This window comes from Mesoplodon densirostris, chromosome 6 (genome assembly GCF_025265405.1).
Source record: "Mesoplodon densirostris isolate mMesDen1 chromosome 6, mMesDen1 primary haplotype, whole genome shotgun sequence".
In the NCBI taxonomy this organism is placed as follows: Eukaryota; Metazoa; Chordata; class Mammalia; order Artiodactyla; family Ziphiidae; genus Mesoplodon; species Mesoplodon densirostris.
In genome coordinates, this window is record NC_082666.1 from 87,260,210 (window position 1) to 87,281,253 (window position 21,044).

General features: G+C 40.7%; 1 pseudogene; it reads left to right on the forward strand.

Moving 5' to 3' along the window:
• Positions 1-19,495: 19,495 nt before the first annotated feature.
• On the forward strand, positions 19,496-20,515 carry LOC132491654 (leucine-rich repeat-containing protein 59-like; annotated as a pseudogene).
• The last annotated feature ends 529 nt before the right edge of the window (positions 20,516-21,044 follow it).

The following is a 21,044-nucleotide window of genomic DNA, read 5'->3' on the forward strand; positions in this document are numbered from 1 at the left end:
GTTTTCTTACCCATATGATAGTACTCTCCATGCCTATAGTTTTAATGGTAAAAATTAAAATACATGTGGAAGTTCTTTGTAAGTTATAAAGACTGAAAATATAATATTTTCATCATAATCATTATGGACTCATAAACTGACTCAATCCTGTTGCTAATCATTTTGTAGAAGTAGTGAGAAATAAGTTGCTTAAGTGAATATGTTAATAATTATCTGAGTGTTCCTGCTCAAGAGAAAACCAAAACTCCAAAAGGAGTGACTTTGCCAGCCAACAGCTTCCCCTTCTCTTCAGATTTCCCATGTTTAGAGAAAGAAGAAGAATTACAACCTTTGGATAAGTTACAATTCTTTGGCTCCGTTCTGGGTACAGTGGAAGTACTGATATTGTCAGAATTGCTGTTATCTTTGTGAGCTCACTCCTTTTCACTTTTCTGGAGGTCTTCTTCAAGGACTGGGCACCTAAGTCAGGGTGGCCTGTTGGAGCCCACACAGGGCAGAGGCAGGATAAGGGTGAAGTGCAGGTGGGTAGTTTCCACTTTGCTTTTCTATAACCTAGGTTTGAATCTTGACCCTGCTATTTGCTACTTGTGTGAACGTGGGTATCTTTGTGGCCCTCTCAAGCTTATTGAATCTTTATGGAGTTCCTCCTCCTACTAGACACTCTGATAAAAAAAAAAGAAAAGAAAAAAAAAAGAATACTCCCTCCTCAAAGAGTTTACCGTCCAGACAGGAAAAACCAACAACAAAGGTAAAATAATTTTTACCATGACTGTTGTTTGTAATTAAGCTAGCCCAGTGCCTGGCAGAGAAGCTGTTCAGTAATTGTAATAAATATTGTCATTATTTATTGTCTTGAGTGTGCCAGAGCCTCAAGCCAAGGGGTGTGAACTCAAGCCCTTCACCTAAGCAGGTCAGGCAGTGGCAGAATGTCACTTATCTACACCTTCCTGCTCCTGGCCAGGCTCTGTCTGGGCTGAAGGAGGGCAGGGAGTTCCTCCGAGGGCAAAAAGACCTCGAAAATCCTGCCCTTGACCTCAGCTCTCTCTGCTGGCAGAAGATCAGACTCATTCTAAAGCAGATCTATGGCTTTGGGTTTTCTCCAGGACTGACAAGCATGAGTCCAGATCACGATTTCAGAACTCATCCTGGCCAGCAGTGAGCTGCCTGGGTTATCCTCAGGAACACCCTGGCCTCCTGAGAATTGCCCAACCAAAATGCCTGGGAGCTGGGCCAGACTCCCTCAGGCCTTTTCAGGTCTTGCTGGGGAATCGGTTTTGAGCCAGAACCTATTCCAAGATGAGAGGTGAGGAAAGGATCACCCAAACATGAACCAGCTCTCTCAACCATGGCTTTCTTTAGTGGGTTCTTAGATCAAAATTAATGGAACTTTTTTTTTGGTAATCCCAGAGATTTGTTCATGTAATAAGAAAATCGCAATGTTTGATCATTCATTTTAAAAGGACATAAACATTCTTAGATGAGTGAAATTAATTAAAGGCATTTTACCATGTCATCTGAGGATAGAAGATTCTGCCAAACTAGAGCTTGAATCTGCTTGTTTTCTAAAACCTACAGGTGTTCAGAGTTTAAACAAAACAAAAGTAAAAGGGGAAAAAAACCCTCTCTAATAAAAGAAAATAATTGAGACACAACTTAAAGTGGAAGAAGCGTTTTTTGTTTTTGTTTTTGTTTTTTTGCGGTATGCGGGCCTCTCACTGTTGTGGCCTCTCCCGTTGCGGAGCACAGGCTCCAGACGTGCAGGCTCAGCGGCCATGGCTCACGGGCCCAGCCGCTCCATGGCATGTGGGATCTTCCTGGACCGGGGCACGAACCCGCACCCCCTGCATCGGCAGGCAGACTCTCAACCACTGCGCCACCAGGGAAGCCCGGAAGAAGCGTTTTTTTATGTGTGTTTTTTTTTTTTTCCATTTTCAAGTGTGACCTCAAGCATGTCATTTGTTATCTAAAGACAATTAACTACATCACTAAAAAGCTCAACATTGGTGATCTAGAGATATACTGAGTGGAAAGATTTCCTTTCACTGTAGCTAATTAAGTATGCATCAAGGGTCAAAACCCTGTTGTAGGTTCTAAGCAGTTTAAAGAGAATGGTTGCCTGTATGGAATCACCTGCTGAAACGTTTACTTGCTTCTCATAGAGATCCCTTCTGGAAAATACACCAACTTGAGCTATGTAGGGCTGTGACATACATGTGGTGAGATCATCTCAATAATCTGCTTCTGTGTCACAAAAGCTGTAAAAGTGTTCAAATCAAAATAGTGGCATTTGGTTGAAGAGGTTTCCCCCTTTCTCTCCCTGCTCATCTTTCATCCTCCCAGGGGCCCCCATCTCCCTCCTCTGCTGTTCTTTACTCCTCTCGCTTGCATCCCTTTGTGACAAGAAGGAGTTCCTTCTCCGGGTCAGTGCACCAAGCGGTGACACCGGCAGACTCATTCCCTCCGACAGACGCCAATTTAAAAAGCAAGAGAAGATTTCGAGGCAGGGGTGAGGGACGTGAACAGAATTAGTCATCATTACCCTGAAGCTCTGTGGGCTTGCTGTAGCTGTTCCTTCGTCAGGCTTCTCATGACTATGCCCGGAGCATCACCCCCATCACTCTAAATAGTCATGACACAGCCGATGTATGGGTTAAGATGATGAGCAGGAAAGACGGGCCTCTCCCAAAGTAAATAGACTGAATTAGAGGTATTACAACAGTTAATATGTCAGGTCCCTGTTGGGAGGCCATAGATCCTGTGTGGTCTATTTCCCCTGCATATTAAAATTGATTGTGCCTTGGGCCATGGCGGGGTTGGTGGGGGAGGGGAGCTGACGGTCCATCCTTCCAGTCACACGGATCAAAGAAAGCAGACAGTGTTATGTGGAATGATTTGCTCTGAAGGTGCAGGGAACAGAATTTAATAGAGCAGTGGGGTAGAATGAAAGAAGCCATGAGCCTTAGGCAATGTCTCTCCAGGCCATGCCATCCGAGGAGTATAAATAAGATCATGCTTTTACCCAAATCATATTTCTCTGGCTCAACCCTATCTAAAACTGCAGGAACTATACCCTCTTTTTTCTCCTTCCCCACCTGGCCAACTGTTTCTAGGAGACCTAAGGGGATGTTTCTTGTATATTTGAACACAGTTCTCTTGGCCACCGTATCTGAGGGTCTCCTCCTCTCCTGCTCACTCTGGTGATGTCTATCAGGGGAGGCTGCCAGCTTCTGAACCAGTCCTTGAGGAAAATAAGAAGGGAATTGTTGCCACTGGGATGCTGCCAGCTTGGCCCTGTTGCCTGTAATGCCACAGAGAGCCTCAACTTACTACTCAAGTGCCTGGCACCAAGGCTTATAATCCAGTTGGTTCCTTCTTAAACTCAGAGCAAATTCAACGCCACAGAGACTTCGATGGAACTGATCTTTTTTTTTTTTTTTTTGCGGTACGTGGGCCTCTCACTGTTGTGGCCTCTCCCATTGTGGAGCACAGGCTCCGGACGCGCAGGCTCAGCGGCCATGGCTCACGGGCCCAGCCACTCTGCGGCATGTGGGATCTTCCCGGACTGGGGCACAAACCCATGTCCCCTGCATCAGCAGGCGGACTCTCAACCACTGCGCCACCAGGGAAGCCCTGGAACTGATCTTTTTGTTTCTACTCCCTCATGACTGCTATTCCCACTTCCAAGCTATCCTAATCTAGTCTTCTCATTTTTACAGGCAAACACACTGAGGCCCAGAGTGATCAAATGACTTGTCCAAGGTCACACAGCTAGTTTTAGGTCAAATTGAGATTAGGGTCCTTCTGAGTCTTTCTTCATTAGGCAGATATTTACTGAGCATCTACTATATGTCAGGCAAAAATACCTGCCTCATAGAGCCTACATTCTTTTTGAAGGGAAAGAGACAATAAAAAATATTAAAAATCAATTATATGGCAAATTAGAAATCAATAAATGTTTTGGAGAAAAATAAATCAAGGATAGAGAATAGAGAGTATAGGGGAGATGGGCATTACCATTTTATATAAGTTGGTTGAAAAACAACTCGTTGAGAAGGTAACATCTGAACAATGACTTAAGGAGATGAAGGGGGCAGCACATAGATACCTAAGGGAAGAGCCTTCCAGACACAGGAAACAACAGCAAAGGCCCTGTGTTGGGAGCACGACTAGTGTGTTCAGGGTACAATAAGGCAGCCCTGTGGCTGGGAGCAGAGTGAAAGCAAAGCAAACATGTTTTCCCAGTGGATGGAAGTGGGGTGTAACACAGAGAAGTGAAGGATGAAGATGATGTCAAGTGACGTGGGGGAAAACGCAGGAGCAATGTTAGGAGTAATGGCCATGAGTTTAAATGTTGACAGGATAAATTTCAGATGCCAGATAGACATCCACTGGGAAATGTTGCATAGGCAGCTGTACACGCAAGTCTTGAGTTCACTGGAAAGGTGTGGGTTGGGATTCTAAATTTGCAGATACACAGTGTACAGATGGCATTTTAGGTCATGAGATTAGAACAGATGATCAAAGAAATGGTTGTAATTAAAGAAGAGGCCTAAGGACTGAGCACTACAACACTCCAACTTAAGAACTCAAAGAGATGACGAAGGACCAGCAAAGATCACTGTATCCTGCTTTCCCTCTTATGATAAGGCCACACCCAAGGAGCATCTCCTTGGTGATGAGTGAGTGGCTCCTGAGACCCTCAACCAGCACCATCCTCTCTTCTGATGATAATTGTCAGCTATTCCAGCTTTCTGATTCTTTCATCTGGGCTTGTTTTTCCACTTTATTCCTACAAGATGCTGGGCACTAGATTTTTAAAATGTGTGAGTTCCTGGGAGTAAAGAATGGCTAATTTTATGTATCTGAAGATGGCTTTCCTGGTACAAATGAACTATTTTGTTTTGAGTATGTTTCACAATAGAAAGGGGAAAAGGGCACCAGAGCTATTTTCTGTTGACAGAGTCCATCAAACTACTGATTTCATTTGAATTAACAAAAAATAAAAAGCAAATTGACACAGATAGGAAACCCTTTAATTCCAGGCTGGAAGAAACTTGTTTAGGAGCATTCAGTCTGAGGATGGCACTGGGAAAGAAACAGGCAGGATGGATATTGAAACTACATGCTAACCTCTGCTGTAGAACATGTTTGTACCCTGTTCTGTTCCACATTGCCAGGCCATTTAATGGAACTGTCTGCAGTGTGTCCTCTTTGGGGAAAAATTAAGGCAAGGACTGCAGCTTTATATGCACCCTATTTTAAAGAATGGCTAGGTCCAATTGCAGGGTGGGGGAGTTTAAGTAAATGAGATATGAAGCCATAGGACCAGTGAGTCTAGGGTAGGCATGAAAATCTTAATTTTTATGTGAAATTTTCTGAATTTTAGTGTTTATAACTATTTCAAATACTCTTCAAACGCAGTGAGAGCCAAAACATACATTCACACTCATACACACACATCTGTGGATGACAACTCTCTCAGCGGACAGCATATTCTACAAATAATACAGAATTGTTTAGCTAACAATCACGATAAACTGCCAGAGAAATCTATTTCTTGGTGATAAGATTTCCTGCTTAAAAACAACAATAACAAAACAATTATGAAACATATTAGTGCTGTGATGTTTTAATGATAGAATGTTAAGAATCAACCTACTGATTCAGGAAAAACTTTTATGGCATGGGAATCTTCTTGTCACTGAACCAGCAAGTCAGTAGTTACTTTTACCTCCAAGTGAGGCTCATCTTAAAACTATACCAAATTACAAATAAAATAATGTAAACTAGTGATGAAACCCTAAAGTCCTCAAAAACAGAGATTCTGGAATATTTTTGTATTTGTCTGCAGATAGAGAGCGATAGGAATTGACATAAGCCAATTTGGCCCTTCAGGAGTTTTCAAGCGTTTTGGTAGATATCAGAAAGAGACTGGAAATATATGGAAGCTCTGAGGTCTCTTCAGCAGGTGGTATTTTACATTGGAAACAAATCTTAGACCCAACTACAATAACCTACTAATGAGAAGGCACAACCTATTTTAGTTAAGCGTGGGGAAATCTTTCTCTGTTTTCAAGTAATCCCATAAGCACCTATGAAGGATGCATTCTGAGGTAGAAACCACAATACTGGGACTCAGTCTCAGCCAATATCTATTTGGGTCAGTCGTAGCATTCTCTAGAAAGTTCCATATAGAACATAGGCCTGCAACATTCCTATACCTTTCTTATGTAATGGTCTCAGGGGCTGAATAGTCCTTCTCACCAACCATATATTTTGAACACTCATTTCACCAGTGAAAAGTGATTTCTTATGATAATAAAAAGGATGAGAATTCCAGACAGAATTCAAGTGTTAACAGGTCCTAGAGTATTTATTAAAATGAATTTACTGTGTCTACTAAAGCATAATACGTGGACAGTATAACAGAAGTCCTAACTACCTTCCATTTGTTGGCAAAGCACAAATACCCCCTCATTCTGGATTCCTAAGACCTGCAGAGCTGTAATTCAGGACACTCATGTCACTGAAGATAGTGACAACATTGGCTTAGAAAATTATCTTTATTACAGACAAGGAAATTTCCTTTTGAAATTGGTGTGAATCTTTTCCAAGCCCTGATTCTTTTCCCTCTTTGGGCTACTATGTTCTTTATGGCTAGATCAAAGATACATATCATATATATATATATATATATATATATATATATATATATAATACGTATATACTGTATATATAAAAACTAAAAAGCAATCAACGGTTACCTATGTAAGGAGCTGGAGTCACCACTCCATCACAACAACAAGTCAAAAGCTGAACAGAATGAAAATCAACAAAACATGACAATACAAGGAAAGGTGCAAACATTTCAGATGATACGTGGTAGAGAGTAAAAGCAGCAACATGAAGAATGGAGAGTTCTTTAGTGAGAATTCATATTCTGTTGAGATTAGAAAGTATACGAAAAATTGGAATATTTATAGTAGCTTCTAGACCTGATTGAATAAAGAAAATCTACTAGGTTATGAGGTAGTATGAAACAGGATACCGACATAGAACTTGCTCAGCATGACTAGCAGGTAGGAGAAACACTGAATTTTTTCCACTATGAGTTAAATAGACCCGTGACCTAATTCTTATTCTTCACTAACAGCCATCTGTGTGAAGTTCTTCATGTAACTTAATTTCCCAAATCTCATGCCTGACTTTTAGAAGTAAGAATGGTATAAAAATGGAGGACATTATTTTTCTTTCATAAAATATGTTGCACATTTTGTTTTCATGGAATCTTTAATTATAAGAAGAGTAAACCAGAGTAAAGACAATTTGGAGAAAACCATAGCAAAAAGTCTTATTTGCCTGATATCAAAACCCTTTTCATTTTGTTTTCTTCCTGGTTTTATCCACAATGACACATATTTTTATGTAGATTGATTATGATACATAAACAAATTTTGTTTTGCTTATTTTACTAACTTTGTATTAAAATTTAAATCCATTTACTTGTAGATTTCATTATTGCTTTTGGTTTCTTTCCATATTATAAAATGATGTGAACATTTAGAATTAAATGAAGTAATATCTTCTAGTGAAAGTTAAGACCATGGGAGTCTGATATTTTAATTAATAACATGCAGATTTTAAAATTACTTTTTGCACACTTTTCAGGACATAAATTGTCCCCAAATTATATGAATGTATTCTCAGTATGAAAGAGAATATTATAGAAGAATACAGGGACATGAAAGAGACGTGGAGATTCAATAACAGAGTAAACTATACAGCAGCCTGTCCTATATTTCATCCCTCTTCAAGAACCATAGCCATTTGTTTGTGCTTCTTTAATTTCTTTTATCAGTATCTTCTTGTTTTCTATGTTTTTAAGGTCTATAGTTTCCAGTGTACAGGCCTTTCATCTCCTTGGTTAAATTTATTCCTAGGTATTTTATTGTTTTTGATATTATTATAAAGGGGATTGTTTTCTCAATTTCTCTTTCTAATCGTTTGTTGTTAGTGTATAGAATCACACCTGGTTTTTTAATACTGACTTTTGGATCTTGCAATTTTACTGAATTCACTTATTTGTTCTAACAGCTTTTTTTGGTGGAGTTCTTAGAATTTTCTCTATATAAGATAATGTCGGGCTTCCCTGGTGGCGCAGTGGTTGGGAGTCCACCTGCCGATGCAGGGGACGCGGGTTTGTGCCCCGGTCTGGGAGGATCTCACATGCCGCGGAGCGGCTGGGCCCGTGAGCTATGGCCACTGAGCCTGCGCTCCGCAACGGGAGAGGCCACAACAGAGAGAGGCCCACGTACCTCAAAAAAAAAAAAAAAAAAAAAAAAAGATAATGTCATCTGCAAACAGACAATTTTACTTCTACCTTCTGATTTGGATGCTTTTTTCTTTCCCTTGCCCAGTTGGGCTAACTAGGATTTCCAGTACTATGTTGAATAAAAGTGGCAAGAGTGGGAATCCTTGTCTTGTTCCTGATCTTAGAGAAAAAGCTTTCAGCTTTTCACCATTGAGTATGATGTTAGCTGTGGGCTTGTCGTATATGGCATCTATTTTGTTGAGATACATTCCTTCCATACCTAATTTGTTGAGGGTTTCTAATGTGACATGATTTTGAATTTTGTCAAATGCTTTTTCTGCATCCATTGAGATAATATTTTTATCCTTTATTCTATTGATGTGGTTGGTGCCTCCCATTTAGTGATTTTTATATGTTGAATTATCCTTGCATCCTAGGGATAAATCCCACTTGACCATGGTATATGATCCTTTTAATGTGCTGTTGAATTCTATTTGCTAGTATTTCGTGGAAGATTTTTGTGCATATGTACATCAGGGATATTTTCTTTTCTTGTAGTAGTGTCCTTGTCTGGCTTTGGTATTCTACTTGATTACTCCAATCAGTTCTTGGGTTAAATATCACCTTTAAACAATTTTTTAAATGAGGTATCATTGACGTGCAGCATTATATTGGTTTCAGGTGTACAAATAATGATTTAATATTTGTATATATTATAAAATGATTGCCACAATAAGCCTAGTTAACATTACTTACCATACATAGTTACATTTTTTTCTTGTGATGAGAACTTTTAAGATCTTTCAGCAACTTTCAAATACACAATACAGTATTCTTAACTGTAGTCACCATGCTGTACATTACATCCTCATGACTTATTTATTTTTTAACTGGAAGTTTGTACTTTTTGACCCCCTTCATCCATTTTGCCCACCCCCCAGCCCCCTGCCTCTGGCAACCAATCTCTGTATCTATGAGTTTATTTTTTTTGTTTTGTTTTTGCTTTTGGATTTCACATGTGAGATCACATGGTATTTATCTTTCTCTGTCTGACTTACTTCACTTGGCACAATGACCTCAATTATATTTCAAAAATGGCAGGATTTCCTTCTTTTTATGGCAGAATAATATTCCATTATATATCTATATCTATATCACGTTTTCTTTATCCATTCATTCATCAATTGACACTTAGGTTGTTTCCATATCTTGGCTATTGTAAATAGTACTGAAATAAACAGAGGGGTGCAGATATCTTTCTAAGTTAGTGTTTTTGTTTTCTTCAGGTAAATACCCAGAACTGGAATTGCCAGATCATATGGTAGTTCTATTTTTAATTTTTTGAGGGCCCTCCATACTGTTTTCCATAGTGGCTGCACCAATTTACATTTCCACCAACAGTGCACAAGGGTTCTCTTTTCTCCACATCCTTGCCTACACCTCTCATCTCTTGTCTTTTTGTTAACAGCCATCCTAACAGGTATGCAGTGATATCTCATTGTGGTTCTGATTGGCGTTTCCCTTTGCCTGTTTTTCTTCCCCCACAATGCTAAATATTGTATATGAAAAACTAGAAATAATCTGATGCTTGGGATGATTTTTAAAAAATCTTTATTGGAGTATAATTGCTTTACAATGCTGTGTTAGTTTCTGCTGTACAACAAAGTGAATCGGCTGTATGTATACCTATATCCCTGTATCCCCTCCCTCTTGAGCCTCCCTCCCACCCTCCCTATCCCACCCCTTTTCTTTCTCCAGTGAGCCTTCCCTTTGCTTCTATTGGCTGTTATTCTAAGGGCACTAACAGTCCCAGGTCACCTCAACCCCAAAGGGTTTAGAATTGTTTGAACCTGGAATTTGTTTCCTGTTAGAGCCAGGCTGTTTCTGGTTTAACATTGCTTGCTGTGCCCCTCAAAAGTTTGGGTATTTACAAGGACCCTCCTGTTTGGCAGGCCCTGGGTGCCATTTTTGGGTCTTAGCTCTGTGAGTCTATTGAAGGCTCTGCTCAGCTTCTCAATCGTACAGCCACTGCCTTTGGAATTGAGGATCATATTGAGAAAAGTTGTTGCAAGTGCTAATTGCTGTCCCCTTATCAAGTCATATAGTAGTATTTCATAATACTTATTCAGCATCACTTATTTTTAATACATTGGTGGATAGTGAAGTTACTTATAACTTTTCAAAATAGATAAAAATCAATTATATTTAAAATGGAGTTTTTTTATTAGAAATTTGCCATTTTTTTGTTTTATTGTCTTTAAGTATGCATTGTGGTCAAGGAGAAGCCTGATGTTCATATGATTCTTTTTCTTTTGTAGGGAAGCTGTTCTTTCTCTTTGGAATAATTTAGGAGTGTTATTCTTTAGCCTTGGCTTGTGGAATTTGATGTGTTTAGTTGTAGATTTGTGCTCATTCTCCAGATTGATACCTTTGGGTCTTTTCTTCTGCTCTGTAAAATCTTTTATTATTTCATTGATTATATATTTTTCTCGATTATCTAGCTTTCCTTTTCCCAATGATTCTATTGAATAGATTTTGGGTCTAATAGATCTTTTCTCTGCAACTCTTTATTTTATTGCATCTTCCATCATTTTTTCCTTTCACACCATGTTCTGTGAGTCCTTTGGCGTGATTGTCTAAGCTCATTAATTTACTCTTCAGCCTAATTCATTTTGCTATTCATCTCACCTTTTGAACCTACTTTTCTTAACAACTTCTCCAGATTTTTTCATAAATATTCTTCTAGTTTTATAGAAATGGTAAACAAATCCACATAATCTCATTATAGTCTTAACTTGCTCCATTAAATATTTTTCCATATGTTAGTTTTCTACTTACTGAATTGGAGTTCATTCTTTAATAGTTTTGGTTTTCCTCAGATATCTTCTGGTTCTTAGTTTATCTGCTTATATTTTCAGAACTATTTCCTGCTTACTTGCTTATGGATGCATGTTTTGACTAAAGAAGCTTGTCTTTGCGCGAGAGATATGAATACTGAAGAACATGGTGTGACAGCAACCTATAATTTGGTTTTGAAAGCACCCCCTTCATCTCTCTCTGTGCCTTCAAGCTACCTGGAATTCTCTGGTTTTAGTGCTCTGTTCGCTGATACCTTTTGGAAGCAAACTCAGTTACTGTATCCTCTCAAGATATTTGTACAAGGTGACAGCTTGAGTTGATAGTTACCTAAAGCTCCATTATCATTCCTTATATCCTTTGACCCTCAGTGTCCTCCTAACCTACTCTGATCTCAACACCATTTATTTACTCTCTGTATTTTCATTACAATTGTATGTAGTTTTCAGTTCCTCTTTCATTCCTATTGGTTTTCTGTTCTTCAGAAATTCACCAGATTTTTTGTTTTTCAATAACATAAAATATTTTAGACAGCTTTGGTTTCATTTCAAATGATTTTGGACTAGGGTGGAAGTGGTTGCTTGTGATCAGTCCACTCTGCTTTGCAATGAAAATCATACTGTTGCAGGGGTATAAACTGTAGAATAAAAACGTCAGAAGTAGTTTATACAGAAACACATGGTGATGGTTTGTGTCTACTTCTGGTGTTGCTATTATAGTGAGAGGACAGGTGTAGGAAGGTAAGCATGAGATTTCCAGAAATTGATTTGTATTCCAAGTTGAGTATTGAATGTTTGGTCCTTGGTTAGCCAAAAGAGAGAGAGAGAGAGAGAGAGAGAGAGAGAGAGAGAGAGCCAACTGTATAATAAAGAATGAGCTAGGGGCTTCCCTGGTGGCGCAGTGGTTGAGAGTCCACCTGCCGATGCAGGGGACACGGGTTCGTGCCCCGGTCTGGGAAGATCCCACGTGCTGCTGAGCGGCTGGGCCTGTGAGCCATGGCCGCTGAGCCTGCGGGTCCGGAGCCTGTGCTCCACAACAGGAGAGGCCACAACAGTGAGAGGCCTGCATACCACCAAAAAAAAAAAAAAAAAAAAAAAGAATGAGCTAGAATACAAATCAGAGAAATTCTTCAGAATGAGTCAAGCAGTTCTTCTTACACAAAACCTCTTCCAAAAAATACAGGACACAGATGAGTATTTGATTCCAGGAAAGAAGTTTGAAGAAAATAACCATGTTGAAGAACAGGATTTTGGTTGATTTCAGGATACTGATTATTGACAATGATTGAGGTTCCATTGGAGCCTTCACCAGAGAAGATTGCAAGTAGCTCTGAAGTAAAGCACTAGACCAGAAATTTCCTGTGGTATGTAAATAATAATCATTTTATTTCTTAAGCCATCTCAGTGTATCCACTCTGAGTCTAGGTACTCAGAGAATGTCAGAAACCACTTAAAATATATTCATAATGAAAAACCAAAACTTAAACACAGTTAAAATCATGTATTATATGTTATTTTTAAAAGCCCATTACCAAAAGTGCACACTGGCATTGTACAACATGGAAAAAATCCATTGAGGTCAAGTCAATTCTAGGAATTGACTTTATGCATTTAAATTTGAAACTGAGTAACAAGAGTAATAGAATGATGTAAGTGGAAGGACCTGGAAACTCATTAAACTAACATCACCAGCATTTTAATTATCTGGAATTTTAAAATAAACATGGTTTGGACCTTAAATTATATCTATGGTGATTGCCAAAGATAGCTGCATGTCAGAATCACAGAGAGGACATTTTCTTTTAAAGGCAAAACCCCAGGTCTTACTCAGAGATTTCATTTCAGTTGGTTTTCAGGGGCCCTTGGGAATTTACAATGTTAAAAATCTCCCTAGGGCTTCCCTGGTGGCCCAGTGGTTGAGAGTCTGCCTGCCGATGCAGGGGACACGGGTTCGTGCCCCGGTCCGGGAAGATCCCACATGCCGCGGAGTGGCTGGGCCCGTGAGCCATGGCTGCTGAGCCTGCGCGTCCAGAGCCTGTGCTCCGCAACGGGAGAGGCCACAACAGTGAGAGGCCCGCGTACTGCAAAAATAAAAAAAAAAATCTCCCTAGATGATAGAGGACACATAGCAAGATATCTGATTTAGAAAACTTACTGGATTCTTCATGGTTCCTTCATTTATAGAATATGCATTCTATATATTCTTTCTTTCTCTTTCTTCCTTCCTTCCTTCTTTCTTCTTTCTTTCTTTCCTTCTTTCTATCTTTTTTACTAAAAGGTCTAGAGTTTTCCTCAAAATGCTTTTAGATCCCAATTGTTTTAGGGGAATAAGGCACAAAAATTAACTATAGCAGGAAATCAACCTATATCCATGGAATGGTTTTAAAGAGTTTTAAAGAGTCCATCTCTTTTTTTGCTTTCAACACTACCCAATGAAGAAAAATAAAACTGCCCCCAAAGAATAGCTTTTGTAACTCTTATTGCAAGTTCACAAAAACAGGAAACATCTGAGCTCTAGCAAATCCTTTGATGAAAACTTGCAATACTAACTCCTCAGAAAAAGAGAACATAAATGAAATCTCTCATCTTCAGCATGATCTTTCACTGAGTTCATTGCCATTCTCTAAGTAAGTCCTATGAATCACCCACAGATTTTCATAGTGTCAACTTGTGGCTGTTCCTGGAGTATCCAAATTTGCCTTTAGTTTTGATAGTCTCTTCCTATTTGTTTTTAAACTTGTAACAAACCTGAAACATCTCACACTTCTTTCTTCCTTTCTCCCTCCCTCTCTTTCCCTCCCCTCCCCACCTCTGTCTTTTTGCCTAGCGATTATCAATATGGAAGAAAATGTGCATTTGAATGCTGTTTCACAAAACCTATAACAGAAAAGACCCAAGCTGTCAATTTCACCACTTCACTCCCTAGATTAAAAATTTTCAAAGGCTTCCCATTTTTCTTAGGATGAAATAAAAAGTCCGGTATGCTGGTTATTCTCTGTTTGCCATCTTTTCCTCCCCTAATTTCTCTATGTCCCAAGAAAGACACTGGATGGGATACACTGGCAGAGCATTAGGAGAGTCGGAGGGTTTGGAGGTATTTCCTGCTGCTTCCCTGTTTCTGCCTTTCTTCTCTGCCAGCAGGTGTGGGTAGCCTCACCTCCACAGCTCCAGCTCCCACCAGACTCCAATACTTCTCTTCCTCCTTCTTGTCCTAGGGATGGTGAGAGCTTCCTGTTATGCTTTCTCTGGGTGCTGACTCCTGAAATACTGCCTACACATCTGAAAGTATCCCTATTGTTAAAATCTCATTATTAAACCATCTGAATAAGTTGTGTTTCCTCCTAGGACCTTGAGGTCCTGCATGATCTAACCTCTGCCTACCTCACCCACCCTTCACTCTATTCCAGCCACGGTTTCTCCTTCCCACGGGCATGTGCTACTTCCTTTTCCTGAAATGTTCCTCCTCACCCTTTTTCCTGGCTAAAGTCCCTTCCTCCCATCCTTCAGGTATCCATGTATTTGAAATGATTTGTAGATCAGTCAGTACCAAGAAGTTCCCAGCGAATATCTGACACTTACTGAATGTTTTCTGGTTGAGGCTAGTAATGTTCATGCAAATTGCTTTGCCAACAAGTTAGCCCAGGGAAACAGCTATTGAAAATGCAGATGAAATTGCTGCTTTGTACATCTTTTTCATTATTTGGTTTAATAGATTGGACATACAAAAATTATTTTAACCTAGTGGAAAATCAAGTATGTTTGACCCCAAGCCTTTAAAAAAGACATTTGCTAGACATGTTTCATCCTTTCAAAACTTTATAGGAGATTTATTGGGGGCTTATGGAGGAGAGTGCTTATATATACTGTACAACAAACTTACATTCTCTTCCTTACCCCAATATATTTCCTATAAAACTTCAAAAGGATGCAAAGTTTGTTTCTATATGATATTGTACAATGAAAGAAATAGAATGGTCTAGAATATTAATTGTTGCTGCAAGTTAGTTTTAAACCTGCTTGGTTCTGAAGAAAACCTTATGCATCCAGGACCAGAAAGAACTTTAACTATTGATGATCGTCATTTGCTGCAGGATATACACAGCTGTGCCTTTTTAACTCAGTAACCTTTTGGTTTGATCTCTATGAGCATTGCAAGTGTTTGTGAGGATCTTCAATATTTCACTTCTATTGACCTCCTGGTTGAGTAAGAGTCTTCCTACTTTATACAGCATCTCACCTCTCTCTGAGCTCCTTCCCGTGCAGTGTCTAATCTTGACCCAGTGAGGTGCCTCTAGGCTCAGAATGTTCAATGCCTTGGAGAAGGCCAGAGGTATTGAAAGGGGAAGAGTTTTTTAATAACCTTGGATTTTCTCTCACAAAGTTTGGTCTTTCTTCTACTGTTTTATATTTCTTTTACACATATCCCTGACTATCAAAAATTTGGGCCATCATCTTTTCCTCTGCTTCTGAAAATAGATTTATTTAAAAGGGAAAGGGAAGAGCTGACATTATAGTTGGGCCAAGACAAAGAAAGCTGTATGTGGTTGTTTAACGTGCCGAGCATTAATGTCTGGCAAATAGTAGATGTTCCACAAATATTAGTTCTCTTGGAAGAGAACTCTGGAAAAGTGTTCTTCTGGAAACAAATAAACAAACACAGAAACAATTGAGAACACTGTGTCTTAGTAAAAAGTTGCCATTGGTATATGAGCAAAGAGCAAAAGCCACTGGTGCCCCCAGATCAGGGGGTTGAGTTAAATTGGTCTTGGATCTGACGTCTTTCCTGAATTAGAACGTAAAGAAGTTTGACTATTAATTTTAAGGTCATTTATTTAGAGAGTATCTGGACCATCTTATTTTTTGTCACAGTTCATCTGCTTAATGAAGGCCATCAAGCACATTTTGAACTCAGTTAAACCCAGGAAATGCCTCTGTATGTCATTGCAATACTTGTCTCCTCGTGTGGTCTGCAGAAGCTGGGGCCAGAGCATGGTAACCAGGCTGAGTCCTTGTCCTGTGGCTCCTTTGGTGCCAACCCCATAAATTGGTCAGTTCTCCTTTGTTTAGACATACTGTCTCCCATTTCAAGAGCAGTCATTTGCAATAACCTGATAAGATTAGCGGGCTTTGGTCAGGGCCTTTGGTCTACCTGCTGATGCAATCACTGAGGCAAATGGATGAGCCAGGAGTACACCTTGATGGTGGCTCAGAGGTGAAACTCCAGTTTAGCCCCTCACTTCCACAGTGGGATCCTTGTGTTTAAAACCCTGATCCCTCAGTGCCTAGTGGTCCAAGGAAAAAAGAATTATTTTAAGTGTAGGATGATGATTTTTTTCCTCCTCTCAAGCCACTTGAAACATTTAGCCCATTTGGATTCTTGAAGAAGTGGAGGGAAAGAATCATGGGTGGGGGAAGAGGGACAATCCTCTTGAATAAAAAAGCCAGTCATCAGGTGACACCTCCGGTACTAACATTTAGTAACTGATAATTGCTGTAACTAGGGCCATTGAGCTTTGCAAATATTATCCAGTAAATTTTAATTAGCACCTGGGGGATTGAAGAGTTTCAGAATAAGCTCTTGGGAGAAGCTTCCCCAGCCAGGGGCTGTGTGCTGAGTAATTTTAGATCAGCTGGCCTGTCAGAGTGGATCAGTGTCATCACACCACTTACCCTGAGGAAAATGCACCTGCTTCTATATGGAAATAAGGGGCATTATTTGGTAATTTGTGCTGCTTATTTCCCCTGCTCCCCTGGTTTGACGAGTGGGGAGTATAAGGACTATATCATGAGGCTTTGGAGGAGAAAGGAAGGAGAGTTCTATTGCCCTTCAAGGGCACATGCTCTCACCGGCCCTGAGGGCTTCCTCTTCCTCTTTTGGTTGCCTTGGGACCTCTCTTAGAACTGTATCAACATGGGATGCATTTTACTATGAGAACTGATGGTGCTATTTTGCAATAAAGATATTTCTTATTATTTTTTTTTGTATGGGGAATTTATAATTGTATTTTGAAGGGGAGGGTGAGAAATTAGGTAAGGCGGAACACTGATCCACGACAGGGAATCTATTAAAGGCTAAACCAAAATGTGGGCTAGAAATATTTAGAAACAAGTATGTGCAAAGATAAAATGTAAACCTCATTGATTTTTTTAAATTGCGCAGTACATGAAACGCCTCCTAATTGTAAAAGAGTCAATGAATACAGAAATATTGAGCTAATATTTATAAATCAACTATCTAGAAGCGCTATGCTAAGCAAATTATGTATGCTGTTTTTATTGTCTCTACTTATAGATAGGAAAAATGAGCTTAGAGCAATTAATCAACTTACTCCAGGTCATTCAGGTACTATGTAGCAGTGCCTGGATTTGACCTCAAGCAATTTAACTTGAGAGCCCACACTTTCATAGTTCTGAGACATACATGTTTACATGTAAATAAATGTATGCATGCAAGAGGTACACACATGTGCATATGTATATGCACACACATTCTTATCAGCTTACATTCACTCCTTTTTCTCATTGATTTTTGAATTGCTTTAAGAGCAAGGATTTTAACACTGAATTGAATAACTGTAACAAATATTTTAAGATGCACTTCAAAGAAAGCCTAGGATTAGCCATCAGGGAAATGCAAATAGAAACCAAAATGAGATACTGTTTCATACCTACTAGGATGGCTATCATCAAAAAGTCAGATAATAACAAGTGTAGGTGAGGAAGTGGAGAAATTGGAACTCTCCTACACTGCTGGTGGGAATGAAAAATGATTCAGCCACTTTAGAAAACTAGCAGTTTTCAAAAGCTTAACCATAGTGTTACCATAGAATCCAGCATTTTCACTTCTGGGTAGAACGAAGAGAAATGAAACCATATGTCTACACAAAATCTTGTACATGAACATTCATAGTAGCATTCTTCATAGCAGCCAAAAGGTGGAAACAGACCAATGTCCACTAACTGATGAATGGATAGACAGAATGGGACATATCTGTACAATAAAATGTTATTCTGCCATGAAAAGAAATGAGGTATTGATACATGCTACAACATGAATGAACCTTAAAAATCTTACACTGATTGAAGGAAATAGTCACAAATGCCACATACTGTATGCTTCCATTATATGAAATGTTCAAAACAGACAAATATATGGAGACAGAGAGCAGATTAATGGTTGCCTAGAGCTGGAGGGATGGAGGAATTGGGAGCTGGCAGCCAAGGGGTACAGGGTTTCTTTTTGTGGTGGTAAAAATATTCTAAAACTGACTGTGGTGATGATTGCACAACTGTAAATACACCAAAAGCCACAGAATCATACACTTTTTTAAAAATTGGAGTATAGTTGCTTTACAATGTTGTGTTAGTTTCTACTGTACAGCAAAGTGAATCAGCTATACATATACATATAACCACTCTTTCTTTAGATTCTATTCCCATATAGGTCATTACGGAGGATTGAGTAGAGTTCCCTGTGCTATACAGTAGGTTCTCATTAGTTAGCTATTTTATACATAGTATCAATAGTGTATACATGTCAATCCCAATCTCCCAATTCATCCCATTACCCCCTTCCCCCATGGTATCCATACATTTGTTCTCTACATCTATGTCTCTACTTCTGCTTTGTAAATAAGATTATCCATACCAGTTTTTTCAGATTCCACATATATGCATTAATATACGATATTTGTTTTTCTCTTTCTGACTTACTTCACTCTGTATGACAGACTCTAGGTTCATCCGTATCTCTACAAGTCACCCAGTTCCGTTCCTTTTTATGGTTGAGTAATATTCCATTGTATATATGTGCCACATCTTCTTTATCCATTCATCTGTTGATGGACACTTAGGTTGCTTCCATGTCCTGGTGATTGTAAATAGTGCTGCAGTGAACATTTTGGTACATGACTCTTTTTGAATTATGGTTTTCTCAGGGTATATGCCCAGCAGTGGGATTGCTGGGTCGTATGGTAGTTCTATTTTTAGTTTTTTAAGGAACTTCCATACTGTTCTCCATAGTGGCTGTAAATGAGTGACTTGGATGGTGTGTGAATTACATCTCAAAAAACTGTTAAAAAAAAGAGAAAAACCTAGGTGCACATGGTGACTGAACATTTTAGTTGAATGACTTTGGTGGGATGAGTTACTTCATCATCGTTGTCACGGCTGCACCTGTGGGAATGGGGCGTGGGGCTCAGAGTGCCAACTGGGGGGCGGATAGGTGGCAGGGGACGCAGGCATTGTCGGTTGGGTGCGAGTGCGAGTCCGCCGAGCGGCTTCTCACCCCTTCTCTTGCCCGTCGAAGCCCCGTTCAGCCGGCGTCACCATGACCAAGACCGGTAGCCAGGGCGGGAACCTCCGCGAGCTGGACAGCAACAAGCTGGCCCTGAGCCTCAGCGACCTGAATGAGGTCCCGGTCAAGGAGTTGGCTGCCCCCCAAAGGCCACCATACTGGATCTGTCCTGCAGTAAACTGAGTACCCTTCTGTCGGATTTCCGTGGCCTCACACACCTGGTGAAGCTGGACCTGAGTAAGGACAAACTGCAGCAGCAGCCAGCGGGTTTCGGCCTCCTGGTCAACCTCCAGCACCTGGACCTCAACAGCAGGCTGGTCACCCTGCCGGTCAGCTTTGCTCAGCTCAGGAGTCTGAAGTGGCTGGCCTGAAGGATAACCCCCTGGATCCTGTCTTGCTTGGACAAGAAGCAGCGTAAGCAGTGAGCCAACAGGGTGTTAGAGCACACAAAGGCGGTGCAGCTCGATCAGGAGTGAGAGAGGCAGCGGCAGCTGGAAATAGACCGAGAGGCCGAGAAGACGTGGGAGGCCAAGCAGCGAGCTAAGGAGGCTCCGGAGCGGAACTGCGGAAGCGGGAGAAGACGGAAGAGAAGGAGCGCCGGAGAAAGGAGTAGGACGCCCTCAAAGCAGCCAAGCGGGAGCAGAAGGAACCTAAGAAGGAAACAGATCAGGCCCCGAAATCTAAGTCCGGCTCTCGGCCCCGGAAGCCACCACCCGGGAACCACACTCGATCCTGGGCTGTGCTGGGGCTGTTGCTGCCGCTGCTGTTGCGTGTGGCTGGCGGGCTCGTTGCTTGTCGGGTGACGGAGCTGCAGCAGCAGCCCGTCTGCACCAGTGTGAACACCATCTACGACAACGCGCTCCGGTGCTGCGCAGCCACGGCATCCTCCGGTGGGTCCTGCAGACTGATTCTCAGCAGGGAGCTTGTCCTCCACGCCTGCTGCCCCCCAGTCTTGGAGCTGGGACTCCTATGGAATTGGGTTCTGCTGGACACAACCTCTTTTTAGTGTCAGACCTACCTGCCGTCATCACGTGGCTGCCGTTTGGTACTTGAGACACCTCCTCTTTGTAAGACTCCTTTGTTCCTTCGTCAGGGTCCCCTGGTGGAATAAGGAGAAATAGGTGGGGATACGTCCTGCATGCTTAAAAGAGTAGGCTTGGGGTGGGGAGAGGAAAAAGCATAGCCATTCCTAGTTGTTATACAAAGCTGTGTAAAGGCAAGACTCATTTCTACTAAAGGTCAGCTGTCTCTACATTTATATTTTTGTATGTCACAAAGCCTTTCTTTCATTCCTCCCTGGGGAGCCAGGGCAGATCAGGAGGCAGTGTGTTATTGGGGACTAGAGGAACACCACACTCAGCAAATCTAGTCTAAATTGGGGGGGGGGGGCATACCTATTTTTTAAGGACCTCAGACATTCAGATATTTTAACAGTCATACAAAATCTCAGGCTGTGACAGGACTTCCAGCCCATCCAGTCCAATGTAACACTTGTAGACAGGGAAACAGGCCTTCCAGGACTTGCCTCCGGTCTCCTGGCTAGTTTGAGGCAGAACTGGATTCCCACCCTGGTATCCTTTCT